The sequence below is a fragment of the Glandiceps talaboti genome, chromosome 18, assembly GCF_964340395.1.
Source record: "Glandiceps talaboti chromosome 18, keGlaTala1.1, whole genome shotgun sequence".
In the NCBI taxonomy this organism is placed as follows: domain Eukaryota; kingdom Metazoa; phylum Hemichordata; class Enteropneusta; family Spengelidae; genus Glandiceps; species Glandiceps talaboti.
Window position 1 is genome coordinate 20,168,797 of NC_135566.1, and position 15,013 is coordinate 20,183,809.

A 15,013-nucleotide genomic window follows, 5' to 3' on the forward strand; every position below is an offset into this window, starting at 1 on the left:
CAGACACAAACTAAAACTATTATATCGTTGTTCGATGTGGTACGTAGATTACACAAGTGGGTGATAGAGACACGCCTTAATTTGTAGTAAGGATATAATAACTCTGTCAAAAATAGTATAAACACTGGAAGTTCACAAAATGTACACTGTAAGTTCACAAAATGTACACTGTAAGTTCATGGAAGTTTTCATCATAAACGTCACCCTACTGTGAGAAGAAGCAAACCAATAACTTATATCAAAATGTCACTACAATTATTTTAATTTGGTCTATCTTAGATAGCCAACATCTCAGTCTCCGCTGTCATACGTTGTGTTGTTCAGCTTTATTCGGGATTCTCAAATCACTGAGTATTGCAGTCAACCAACACTACAAGTCACGTAGCTATAAAGACTATTTATCAAAGTCCCCAGGCTGACCCAGCCACAACCGTAGTATAATAGATATACCTCTAAATCACATATCGTTGTGGAGAAATACTCCTACAACGTACACTTATCTGACGGAGCGAACATAACATAAATCGAAACGACCATGCTTCTGTAAACACACACACACACACACACACACACACATAATATATATGTTATAATTATATATGTTATATACAGTATATATATTGCCTAACCACGTTATTCAGTTGTAGTGTGGGATAAGTCGATTGTTTAGAAACGAGTTCTGGAAAGGAATGATGTCCACACACAACCAAGTACTATTGTTACGATCCAAAATATCGTATTTCGGAATTATGGGAATAAATTCTACTTTTCGGCATTGTAGGCCGCCATAGGTCAGATATAGACTGGCGGTGCAGTTTTTAATAGGGAACGACAGGCAGTATTAGATCGTTGTGAACCCAGCATACTTATTTATACCAATGTTTCGGCCCAAGCTCTTATGTTACAAAATTCCCGGGTCCTTATTCAGGGGGATACTTTGCGTTGGTTTATTTCATGTGACAAAGGGATTCAACAGGTGGCTAAATGTAAGTTTTGCATATTGCATATTCCTTGTGGGTGCGTTTTAATGTCCACTTATTATTATTTTGAGTCGTTAGATGCTAATTGCCAGCCTAATAAGACAATTACTTATGAACATATTTTAAATGTTCCTGTTTTATCTACGTTGTATAACAAGGAATTTGACACGTCGCTGTTTGACTATACTTTCAATGACACACTAACTATGCAACTACCTCAAGTTAAGTTGTTCACGGAAAGTTGGAATAAGTCTTTGTTCAGGGATAATAGATTAAAATTGGAATTGAATAGGGTTTCACAGGTATTGAGAAACCATTCCGATATATACTTAACTCCCATGGATGAATTTAGTAATTATGTGGATAGTACCTTTAGTTAAGGGTGATTCTTGGTTTGATTGGTTCGATATTCCAGGATATGTTAGTGTCATCTTCAACGTTATAACCATTTCAGCTGTGATATACTTATTTCTTAGGGTTAGACAGCTTTCTATAACTCTTGCGATTTTGAGTACCAGACATATACGTGCACACAATATACCGTGGGATTCAGTTGGCTCCGTGTTGACGACAGAATCCGGCACTGTTGTTGACGGCGGAACCAGCGATATCCTACTTAATGCTATTGCGGTAGTTGGACTGGGACTGATTGTCGTATTGTGTTATAAGTGTAGCTTTAAATGTTTTAGATTTTGGAAGAAATGTTTTTGTCCAGTTAAGTTACCTTTAGACGCGAAACTTTTATTCTTAACTAATTCTAAAGGGTGTCAAACTGACTTTGGTAAACATGCTGATAGCGATTGTTTGGATATGCGCGAAATTATAGTATAGAGCCGCTCAGCGAAGATAGTTTGCTTGCGGTGAATACAAATAGCAGCGTAGTGGTAGCCGATGTTCATTCAGACATCCCTAACACTCCTCTTATTCACCCTACTAGCATTACTGCCACCCCTGTAAGAGATAGTGCCTCCCCTGGGAAAGATACTGCCTCTTGGTCATTATTTTAGGTATTGCTTCGTTGACATTAAATTTTGGATTTATTTTGGATATTGACTACGATTTTTGACTACGGACTTGACTTGCATTCTAATTGCAGGAATGCTATATTTTACTATACCTTTTGTAGGACATTCAGTTGCATATATGATTTACAATTATTTTCATCTAATGTGTATTTACTTTTGTTTTACGAGTATTGAATGAATTCTTTTAAGACGAACATTTAGACTTTTATCATGTTTCACGACTTATGCTGTAGTCTGTTAGGATTTTTTGAGTTCGTGACATTTTGTTTTCTTGAGATTTTTGTCATATATATTTACAGGACTGATCACTACTGTCAATTACTGTATTCCATAATCAATATTTATATTGGACTACATCAAGTGCTATGTTTACTTTCATGTTTATTCAAGATATATATCAACGTTACTATGCTATTTTAATCACTTATTTGATTTCATAATTGGTTTACATTGTAATTTATTCTATGTATACATGTATTTATCTCATATATATTTATATACTCTGTATTTAACATTCCTTGAGACGTTTTTACCTGATTACCAATTACATAATGTATCTATGCAACGGTGTTACTTAGTTGTTATATAAAGAAAAACACAAAAAACAATTTATAAGAAAGTTTTGGCTATGCCACTCGTCATGTTTCTCTAGTTCTCAAGTCGCGGGTCGCTCCTTTAGGAAAACGGGGGGTGGTGTTACGATCCAAAATATCGTATTTCGGAATTATGGGAATAAATTCTACTTTTCGGCATTGTAGGCCATAGGTCAGATATAGACTGGCGATGACGAATCTGGGCAAACATGATGTATCTGAAATTCACATGATTGGTTAGAGAAAAGTATATAATAACTTTTATGATGGCGTGATCTTATGGCGTGATTTTCTATATTTAGTTGTTGTGAAAATTCCATTGTATTGGAAGTATACTTAAAGATGAGAATTAAACATCCAGAAGCACTCGAATAGGTGATTCTGGCAAGCCGAAATATCTTCTCAGTCGTGACTAATTCCCGACTTGGACCTGAATGATCCCGTACGAGAGTATGAGAGTGTGAGTGCTAGAGTGTAACGTCTGATCTATCCATACTTATACCGTTCAACTCTACGACTCGCATCACTATAAGAACAGCTACTCGTACTTTATTGACATCTAACAAAACTCCTACAGATCACACAGAAATGAGGGTTTATATAGGTTTTACTACATTCCATACATATTGGCGCGAATTTGGTATTGACCTTCATATGATTGGTCAATTATGAAGAGATAGGATTGGTTAGTAAGGATTGTTTGAACTTGAGATTATCTAATTTGATATAACTTGATGGTTATGAAGATTGCAGTCAGGATCCTAAATTTGACTCAAGCTCAGTGTATATTTCATTCCTGATATGTAGTATACACTGTTCATTGTCAGCTGCAAAATCTTTCACTGACAGGCTTACAAGAAATATGCCCTTCGCAAGATCAGAAATACCGTACAAGTTTTAGATAACATATAATACTTATATATAATCTCCCGGTCGCGGAATTCCGAAAGAGTGCTACGTCATCGAGGACGAATGATTCCCCTCAGGTCGGCGGTATCGGCGTGGATGGATACAGACATAGGGGAATCATGAGTCCGAGATGACGTCGCACGGATGAGAAATACCTGGAGATTATTTATTTATTATGTATATAGACCCACTATTTTTTTTCTATTATAATGACAATTTTAAACTAAAATATTCTCAAACTTACGCTGAACGCGCATTAATTTTATGAAGTGATGGGGCTACAGCGCTCATGCTCATCTGTTATGTTCATTCAGTTTTCAGAATGTAGTTGCTAATTGCGACAGCTGCCCTCGCTATATATAACGTATATGTTGAGATCAGTAAAATTACACCACGGACTTTCAGGTAGGGAATAGTTTGCCAACGACGAGACGTTCGTCAAGAGCAGTGATTAATTCTTTGACAAAATATAGACACTTTCATCGGAAAAAATGAGACATCGAGAGACTGACTAATGAATGGATGCCTACTACATACTACACCGGTTATGAATACAACTCGGCTGAGAGTCATACGCTAAAAACATCAACACTGCCAAGTTAAAATATCGAAGACTTTGTTAAATTTTCCATTGTCAAAAGACGTTAAAAATTCTGTCAATAGTTGAATTTAAGGACAACGATTTCACTGCGTTGCGCAACTATCACAACTGGAGTTTTTACGATGTTGATGTTGATAATACTTGCAACATGGCTGCACATTGAGTATATTTACGAAACTCGGCACATCCATTACTGCTTAGGGAACCGTCATTATTTATGGCCGGGGGGGGGGGGGGTCGGAGGAATTTGGGGGGGGGGGGGTCACTTAAAAATTGGAGATGGCCAGGGGGGGGGGCTACTCAAAAATGAGAGAGAAAGGTAGGGGGGGGGGCTACTCAAAAATTTGTTCACAAAACTTCTGTACACGAAAATGGTGAGTAAACTGTAACACCAAATACAATTTTATTGTCAAAATTTCTGATAAATGAAAAATATGGTATAGAAAATACACAAATTGTCAAAATTTCTGATTATTGAAAATTATATTCCAGTGAATTTTGTGACGTCATCCCTCAACATTATTTCTGATAATGTACACTATTATTGCAGATGACATACATCGGCACCAAAACCCTGTGTAAATTTAATTCAATTTTACTTTTCACCATCTGCAAATTCACTGGTATTGGCAAAACTGTAAAATAATAACAATAATGCACGCCCTGCCAATCCATAATGGACTCAAGCAAACTTTGCACTCCGTAATGTACTTGGCTGTCGCCTCGCACAATTATGTCATGCAAAGGTTGCTTTTGCCCAGTATCGGCTGGCAGGGTGTGCATTATTGTCTAAATATATAGAAAATGCAATCCCTGAATCACAGTTTTGTAGGATGTCATCTGGCCTGATAGAATTGTTGCAGTACATGTACTGGCATAAGATCTCACAGAAATGAGAAAACACTGCTATTGCGGATTCCCTTAACCCTTTCTGTACTGGAGAAGAATATGAAACAATACGGATAATCGATTTGTAAATGTAGTAATACTACATCATCAGGAAGTAATATTTCTCAATCTAAAATCAAGTTGATATATGGAAAAAAAACTTGCAGACTAACAAGAAATTTTGCCTTAAAAAATGGCGGGAGAGTTTTTAGTACTGAAAGGGTTAATAGCCGACAGATTAAATTAAGTACCAAGTGATAGACAACTTTGTTTGCTGTGTATAAGAGTCTAGTTGCTAATATTAGTATTATGACAAGACCATGGTAACTGTGGTATACATGTACAGGGTACATGGTTTAAAATTGTTATAAGGCTCAAAAACAAAGCACAAGACAGTGTCAGTGTTTTACAAGGAGTAAAATAAAGGGAGACATGTCTGAAACTCGTGTGTAAGATACAATAATGAGTAATGGCATGAAATGGCATGAGACAGCTATAGGAAATTTAACCATATGTTTATAGCTGTTACCATACTGGGAAGCAGTTGATATTGAATCAGTTTCTGAAAGATTTGCCTTTTTAAATACCTTGAAAAAATGGATGAGGCAATACAGCACACTTATGCTAAACAAGTGTTTGTCTACACTGTTTAAGTGAAACTAGTTAACTGCATCAAAACATATGCAGTTGACTGAATTGGAGTACCAAGATTGCCAGCTCAAATACTATAGTGTATCTAAAATGTTAATCCCTGTCTGTTTTTGAAATCTCCTGAGTGTACTGTAAAAACAATACATCCCAGCTTTCCATTTTTTTAAATCATTCACTTTAAACTTCTGTAAATACCTCTTTACCATATTTCTTTTTATATATGAACACAACATCTGAATATAAATTATGAGAAATACATAAATGTAACTTTTATAAATAACAAGTGATAAATATAACATTTTAAGCATATATTTCCCTGAATGGAAAACTTTCACAACTGAGAGTCAAAGATCATCATCTAAGTAAAAAAGGAAAGAAAGATGATAAAATCAAAGCAATCATGGCAGACTGTCTCAGGAAATCAAATGTGGATACCTCAATGTTAAAAAAAGCTACTTTATCAACTGAAAGTGAAACAGATGACAATAGTGATGATGATGATGTTGTGATCCATGAACTTGATGGTACATGTAGTGACAGTGAACATGAACAAATTTAAAGTAACATTGTGAGTCAAATCTCAACAGAGTCAGTGGTTGTAACAAGAAGTGGTAGGAGGGCTGGTTCCTGGTTGAATGCTTTCAATAAGTACACATGACACTTTAAAATTAATGGCCACCATGTCACCATTTTGTAAGTAACTCAGTATCTCAATACATATTTTGCAGTAACTAACCAAGTGCACATCTCCTCAATATCTTGTTATCACCACATGTATAGTACAAGTGATGAATGCCTGTAGTTCATATACCACACATGTATACAATATGATTACCTTCATGAGGTGATTTAGTGTCATTTGAATTTGACTTACTTTTAACATATGTATGAATCTTGACCTTGATCTCTCTTTTTTATTTTTTATCAGTTCATCAGTTCAGATCACTAAAATTTAGAACCTTTGATAAATTCACATTTTCTGGTAATGGTATGCAATGATATACAAGTGTATATATACTTCATGTATAAATGATATGGGGACATGGGGGGGGGGGGGGTCATCCAAATTTCTGATGTTAGGGAGGGGGGGGGGTCATTGATTTTTTTGAGGAAGATTGGGGGGGGGCACTCGAATTTCCATATTTTACAGAACAATTCCTCCGACCCCCCCCCAGGCCATAAATAATGACGGCTCCCTTAGCATATAGTATTCGTAGTGACTAGAGGCTATCTGTGACTTCAAATCTCAAAATCTCTGAGAAGACAGATTCTGTAGTCACGGATAGCTTCTTATTACAATACTATTCACTGTTGTAAGATTTTCGTTGGTGTTTGTATCAAAATGCATCTACAATAGTTTGGGTAAACGACTCAATATTTTGACACTGGTCATAATATGCAACCAACAGAGTAGAGCTCTATTCAGAGACTACACGTGTAAAGAACTCTAATCTTTAACTGTTCAAACATTGAATACCCATTGTTCAAATGTCTGTGGACTCGAATAATGGCATGCTGTTTCGGAAACTGACCAGTTCGTTTTTCCATGGTTTTGCATCAGCTTTCATCTCATATACCTGGTACGTATAGTATCCCAGGCAGACTGTCAACATGATTTCTTTAGACCGAGTTTACATGCATGGTCAGGTATAGTGCAAAAAAAACTAGGATAAACTCACCCCTCACTCATCAAATCCAACGTGTTGTTACGATGTCATGAAAAAGTTCAAAGGTTAATCGCGTGTTGCAACATAATCCACGTTTACCCACAGCATGCACAGCCCAAACACGCATCACGCGAGACTAATAGACTAATAGAAAGACACCAAAGTTGTTAGGAGTGGACCATTTGATATCCTGGGGGGGGGGGGCTTGGAAGATTTCGGGGGAAAAAAGATGCCAAATGGAGTTGCTTGAAAAAAAAATCCGGATATGAGTGGGTGATGAAAAAAAAGATGGACGACTGCTAACAGAAAAAAAATGTCTTGGCAGGGAAATGATGCACAGATTCGAGTATACTGTTCAACCTGCTCGTACCTCTCCAACCAAGACACTTATCAAATCATGACAAACATTTTCAAACACATGTCAGGGACCGGTCAGTTTCGTTAGCCTGTGGTACATATATATTTGTTCTTGTCTCTGTTTCTTTCATAAATTGTTTAAATATTACTTCCTGTAAGGGTTCAAACATAACTATACATAAAATTATACATATAATACATGCATTACCTAGCTGGTGTTACGATCCAAAATATCGTATTTCGGAATTATGGGAATAAATTCTACTTTTCGGCATTGTAGGCCATAGGTCAGAAATAGACGAATCTGGGCAAACATGATGTAACTGAAATTCCCATGATTGGTTAGAGAAAAGTGCGTAATAACTTTTATGATGGCATGATCTTGCTATTTATATAGTCGTTGTGTAAATTCCATTGTATTCGAAGTATACTTAAGATGAGAATAAAACATCCAGAATCGGGAGAGGAGCTCACGAGAGACGAGCTCTCGGTTAGGTGATTCTGGCAAGCCGAAATATCTTCTCAGTCGTGACTAATTCCCGACTTGGACCTGAACGATCCCGTACGAGAGCATGAGAGTGTGAGTGCTAGAGTGTAACGTCTGAACTATCCATACTTATACCGTTCAACTCTACGACACCCAACACTCTCATGCTCTCGTACGGGATCGTTCAGGTCCAAGTCGGGAATTAGTCACGACTGAGAAGATATTTCGGCTTGCCAGAATCACCTAACCGAGAGCTCGTCTCTCGTGAGCTCCTCTCCCGATTCTGGATGTTTTATTCTCATCTTAAGTATACTTCGAATACAATGGAATTTACACAACGACTATACACGAATTCACAATAGGGGATATAGTTTATTTATATAACCCAGCAGTGAAACCAGGGAGAGCTAGAAAGTTTCACAAATATTATAGGGGTCCATATCGAATTGCTGATTTCATACCGCCACTCAATTATCGATTGCGTTACGTTCATTCAGGAAAGTTATATCCTAAATTAGTACACCATAACAGACTAAAGAAGGGTTCGCTCCGATCTACGTCCTTAGAAGGTAGTACCCCGGATGTCGATCTCGGTGACACAGACACAGACACGGACACGGAATCACCACAAAATTCGGGTGGTTTCGTTCCCCCTCGCCGTTCGCAGGCGCTCACGTCACCATCAACAGAAACTTATAGCACAGAAAGTCGAAATAGCGACTCAGCTTCTGTAAGCGCTTCGATTCGGAACTCGAACGATAATCGATATAGATATCGACGTAGGCGAAATAAGCCGTCTTCACGAGTACCTATTGAATATGACAGTGATAGTTTAGCAGGAGAAAACGAGCCTGCTGGGGACGATACCTATTATCGCATTGATAAGATTTTACACGGACGCCAAAAAAACGGTATTTTGGAGTATTTAGTGAAATGGGAGGGGTATCCAAGTTCAGACAATTCGTGGATACCGGAATCTTATTTGAACGATGAAGCGATTAAATCTTTACGCGATAATCCGGTTGTAATTACAGGCAAACGACGCTCTACTTAATAGTTCGCACGACTTCAGAACGGGTTCACTTATTTTAAGTTAGTTTAAGGGATTACTATTTGTTTTCACCAAGCCTTACATAAGTCGCTCGCACATTTTAATGTCCACTTATTATTATTTTGAGTCATTAGATGCTAATTGCCAGCCTAATGAGACGATTACTTATGAACATATTTTGAATGTTCCTGTTTTATCTACGTTGTATAACAAGGAATTTGACACGGCACTGTTTGACTATACTTTCAATGACACTCTAACTATGCAGCTACCTCAAGTTAAGTTGTTCACAGAAAGTTGGAATAAGTCTTTGTTCAGGGATAATAGATTAAAATTGGATTTGAATAGGGTTTCACAGGTATTGAGAAACCATTCCGATATATACTTAACTCCCATGGATGAATTTAGTAATTATGTGGATAGTACCTTAGTTAAGGGTGATTCTTGGTTTGATTGGTTCGATATACCAGGATATGTAGGTGTCATCTTCAACGTTATAACCATTTCAGCTGTGATATACTTATTTTTTTAGGGTTAGACAGCTTTCTATAACTCTTGCGATTTTGAGTGCCAGTCCTATACGTGCACAAAATATACCGTGGGATTCAGTTGGCTCCGTGTTGACGACAGAAGCCGGCACTGTTGTTAGCGGCGGAACCAGCGAAATCCTACTTAATGCTATTGCGGTAGTTGGACTGGGACTGATTGTCGTATTGTGTTATAAGTGTAGCTTTAAATGTTTTAGATTTTGGAAGAAATGTTTTTGTCCAGTTAAAGTACCTATAGACGCAAAACTTTTGTTCTTGACTAATTCTAAGGGGTGTCAAACTGACTTTGGTACACAGGCTGATAGCGATTGTTTAGATATGCGCGAAATTATTATAGAGCCGCTCTGCGAAGATAGTTTGCTTGCTATGAATACAAGTAGCAGCGTGGTGGTAGCCGATGTTCATTCAGACATCCCCGACACGCCCCTTATTCGCCCTGCTATTGTTGGTAGTGTTGCGGCCTCCCCTGAAGACGATACTCCCTCATGGTCATTATTTTAGGTCTTGCTTCGCTGACATTGAATTTTGGATTTCATTTTGGATATGGACTACGATTTTGACTACGATTTTTGACTACGGACTTGCATTCTAATTGCAGGAATGCTATATGTTACTATACTTTTGTAGAACATTCCGTTGCATTTATGATTTACAATTATTTTAATTTGATTGTGTATTTACTTTTATTTTACGGATATTGGATGCATGATTTTGAGACGAACATTTAGACTTTTATCATGTTTCACGTCTTATCGCTGTCATCTGTTGGATTTTTGTGTTCGTGACATTTTGTTCTCTTGATATTTTATATATATATTTACAGGACTGATCGCTACTGTCAATTACGGTATTCCATAATCAATATTTATATTAGACTACTTCAAGTGCTATGTTTACTTTCATGTTTATTCAAGATATATATCAACATTACAGTGCTATTTTTAATCGCTTATTTGATTTCATAATTGGCTTACATTGTAATTTATTCTATGTATACATGTATTTATCTCATATATATTTATATACTCTGTATTTAACATTCCTTGAGACGATTTTACCTGATTACATATTGTATCTATGCAACGGTGTTACTTAGTTGTTATAAAAAGAAAAACACAAAAACAAATTTACAAGAAAGTTTTGGCTATGCCACTCGTCATGTTTCTCCAGTTCTCAAGTCGCGGGTCGCTCCTTTAGGAAAACGGGGGGTGGTGTTACGATCCAAAATATCGTATTTCGGAATTATGGGAATAAATTCTACTTTTCGGCATTGTAGGCCATAGGTCAGAAATAGACGAATCTGGGCAAACATGATGTAACTGAAATTCCCATGATTGGTTAGAGAAAAGTGCGTAATAACTTTTATGATGGCATGATCTTAGGGTGTGACTTGCTATTTATATAGTCGTTGTGTAAATTCCATTGTATTCGAAGTATACTTAAGATGAGAATAAAACATCCAGAATCGGGAGAGGAGCTCACGAGAGACGAGCTCTCGGTTAGGTGATTCTGGCAAGCCGAAATATCTTCTCAGTCGTGACTAATTCCCGACTTGGACCTGAACGATCCCGTACGAGAGCATGAGAGTGTGAGTGCTAGAGTGTAACGTCTGAACTATCCATACTTATACCGTTCAACTCTACGACACCCAACACTACCACACTAGTTACAGAACATGCCATGTAAATGTTTGGCTGTTTCACAATCAGTGCTTCAGTCTTATCTTGCACTTTGGGGCAAAAGTGAACTTGAAGGTTTTGTTATCGTAATCTTCATACTATTAGATAGTTTATAAAAGAACTAAACTTAAATTGTTCTAGTCTCTTCAGTATGAATTTGTCAGAAGGGATGAATATAGTTCCCATTTCGGACACTACATGTATCGACACCACAACTCAAATTCAAGTTTCTAGTGTACACTAGGTATGACCTCCTAAAGTGCTCTAACACATCAGTAACTTTACTATACATGCAATATCAATGCCCCTATACCAATGTTACAGGCCCACTTTTATAACATGGAAAAATTATTTAAAAAGTTATATTTACTTTAGCTTTTCGAAGCTTGGCAATATATATCTCAGAGGCTATGAATAACCTAAATGTAGATCTGCTGGGGGGGGGACCCCCTTGGACTCCATCACCCCAGAGGCCACTCATCCGTTAAACCAACAATAGGATTCACCAAAATTGGTAAAAAAAACATCAAAAGCTTCTAGGGGACACCCCCTAGGACCGTCATAAGAGGTAGACATGTCCAAGCCTCAAATCAAAGTTCTTCCCTCCACCTCTTGCTGTCAAGATGCTATGGAACTTTATTTCAAGAATGTTTCAACCATGTGTAGTTGCTTTTTACAATTGTTAGAGCTGTCTTGTAAAGCTTGCAAATGATTGTCTGAAAGTGTCTGTTAATAGCCTGAAAATTGGCTTTAAGAGTAAAAATCCTCCAGGGCTTCTAGAACCCCCCTCCACCATAACAGGTAGACATGTTCCAGTTTCAAATCAAAGTTCTTTCCTCCACCTCTTACTGTACATGTCAAGATGCTATGAAACTTTATTTCAAAAATGTTTCAACCTTATGTAGTTGCTTTTTACATGTTAGAGCTGCCTTGTAAAGTTTGTAAATTATTGTCTGAAAGTGTATGTGAATAGCCTAAACATTGCCTTTAGAAGTAAAAATCCTCCAGGGCTTCTCGGGGGAGACCCCCGAGAACCCCCTCCCCCCCCCCCATTCACACACACACTCACACAAGAGGTGGACATATCCCAGTCTCAAAGCTCTTCCCTCTACAGCTTACTATCAGATGCTATGAAACTAATTATTCACTGGGGTCAGTGACTTTTTGTCGGCCCAATGGAAAAAACACCGACACTTCCCCGGGCTGGAGAAACTGACGGGTCTATCTGAATGTTTGAGCTCACCAATCAAGTTTCCGAATTGTATTTTCAGTGTGTGATCGCCGTGGGAAGGCGGCGATCACTCCGAACAAAACAAACGTCACAACACGATGAATAGAGGTAAATAAGGACATCTAGCCGCTTTCACCACATCAGATTTTAATCAGATTGCGTCTGGCCCATCAGTCAAGAGGACTCCAGAAACATTCAAAGTTACAACCGATATAGCCTAGAAAAGGGGCGTTTCTCAATGTATAACATATTAATAAAATCATACTGCAATTCTTATTCAAATGTCGAGTTTCACGTCACTAGTCATTTCAGACAGTTGATTGGATTGAAGTTCTTGATATTTGCATATAATGACGTGTTATTCAGATTATCATCTCCGCGTACCGACGCTTATTACTATTAATGTTATTCTTAAGAAATATATCTAAACTACTTTATTATTAAGATATTCTTATGACAGGTGTTGCCGACTAGCAATGTATACAAATTCTACTCCTTTGAATTTGTAATAAGTTTGTATGATATCAACCCGCCATTGACGTTAAGACAATCTGCCGCTCATTCTGATATTGTATATAATAGTTTCTTTTGTCATGAATCAGTTTGACTTGATTTTACGTTAAAAAAGGCTTTACAAATACAACCGGAGATCAATTTCACATTCTCACTGTTTTTGTTAATAATACATTTCTCCATTGTTTCATCCAGTTGTTTTCTTTTGTTATTCATATTTCATTGTATCTAATTTAAATTTCTTGCTTTGTGTTCAAACCTGTATATTTATTTTGTTAAAGTGCTTGGTTTAAGACAATTGAAGTTATTAAATCGATACCATATTGGTTTTCCTTTAGCATTAGATGCTTTCTAGGTACAAAATATCTCAAGTTCATTTCTACTTTTGGAATGTATGTGACACTCCTATTGTTCCAAGCAAAACGTTCCGGTTTGCAGTTATAAAACAGGTAATAAAATAATAACATATGTGACACTCAGTAAACTTGTCTCTAAAAAGACAAATATAAAAGTCATAAAAAGCGTAAAAAGCATAAAATACTAAAAAGTAAAACCAATTTCTTATTCTATACCACCACCAAGCATACAACGTAAAATAGTACTCAAATAAAAAGAATGTCTTAAAAAAATAAAACTCACTTAACTATACCATCACCATAACAATGAAATTCAAGTGTAATTGATTGTAATGAAAACAGACGTCTCTGAAACAATACAAACAAAATACAAATATATACATGAAAAATATATACGTCTAAAAATAAAATAAAAACTCGAGTAAAAAACAAATTTTTCCTTTTCAAAGGATTAATGGCCTCATTTTGCTTTCATTATCAACACTAGTTTCCTTATCTCTAGACGCATCTTGCGTTTTATCTCTATCGTCGTCGTTAATCGTACTTAATTCAATATTTATCTCAACATCATCAGAATGTAATTTACCTAGTCCTCTAGGTTTTCGCGACTATATACATCAATGAGATGTAATTTACCTAATCTCGTAGGTTTGTGTGCCTTTACATTTAACAAACATATCACAGAGCTGATCCAAATGTCGTTTCCTTAGTTGACTGATCACTATCTGTATTTGTATTTATCCTCAAATCCGTCATATTTAAATATATTTTCTCATCATTTTTCGATATATCGCGCGCATGCGATGGAGAACGCCCCTTCACACTTTAACCTAGCACTTTTAATCTAATACCCTAACCTATTTTAGACGAGTCTAACTTCTTGGCACTTGCATGTTTAGACGCGGCTATTGGGTTTTTGGACGTCTCGTTACGTTGCCGTAGTAGAAGCAACTTCATCTAAAAAAATCTAACCTTAGCCCTAGGGCGAACTGACTGTGGAGCCACTATTAAATTGTATCCAACTACTTTTAGCCTAATAAAAGAAGACCATGGAGAATACAACCAGACATTATCTATAGCACCTTAAAATGAAGAATTAAATTGTTTTCAGCTCTATTGTAAACACACACACACACACACACACACACACACACACACACACACACACACACACACATACATACATACACATACATACATACATACATACATACATACATACATACATACATACATACATACACATATATACAACCAATTATACTTGGTTAGTCACTCTCGTATCCATTCACTACATACTTGGTAGTCACACATACTTGTCAAAAACAATAGAGTATTCTTCTATTCAAGGCGTTAATCAACTAAGGGATGTACAATTAATAGAATAACGAGGCTACTGTGGCTTTGGGTTTTTTCCTAATGTATTCTTTTGTATTCTCATTCAGATTTCCTTCTTCCTCCCAAGTATTATGTTTTG

At 36.8% G+C, this 15,013-nt stretch overlaps 1 protein-coding gene across 1 annotated transcript in view; it reads right to left on the minus strand.

Moving 5' to 3' along the window:
* LOC144449811 (uncharacterized) overlaps positions 1–15,013 on the minus strand; it is a 34,644-nt gene that overhangs the window by 8,727 nt on the left and 10,904 nt on the right. The window lies entirely within an intron of this gene.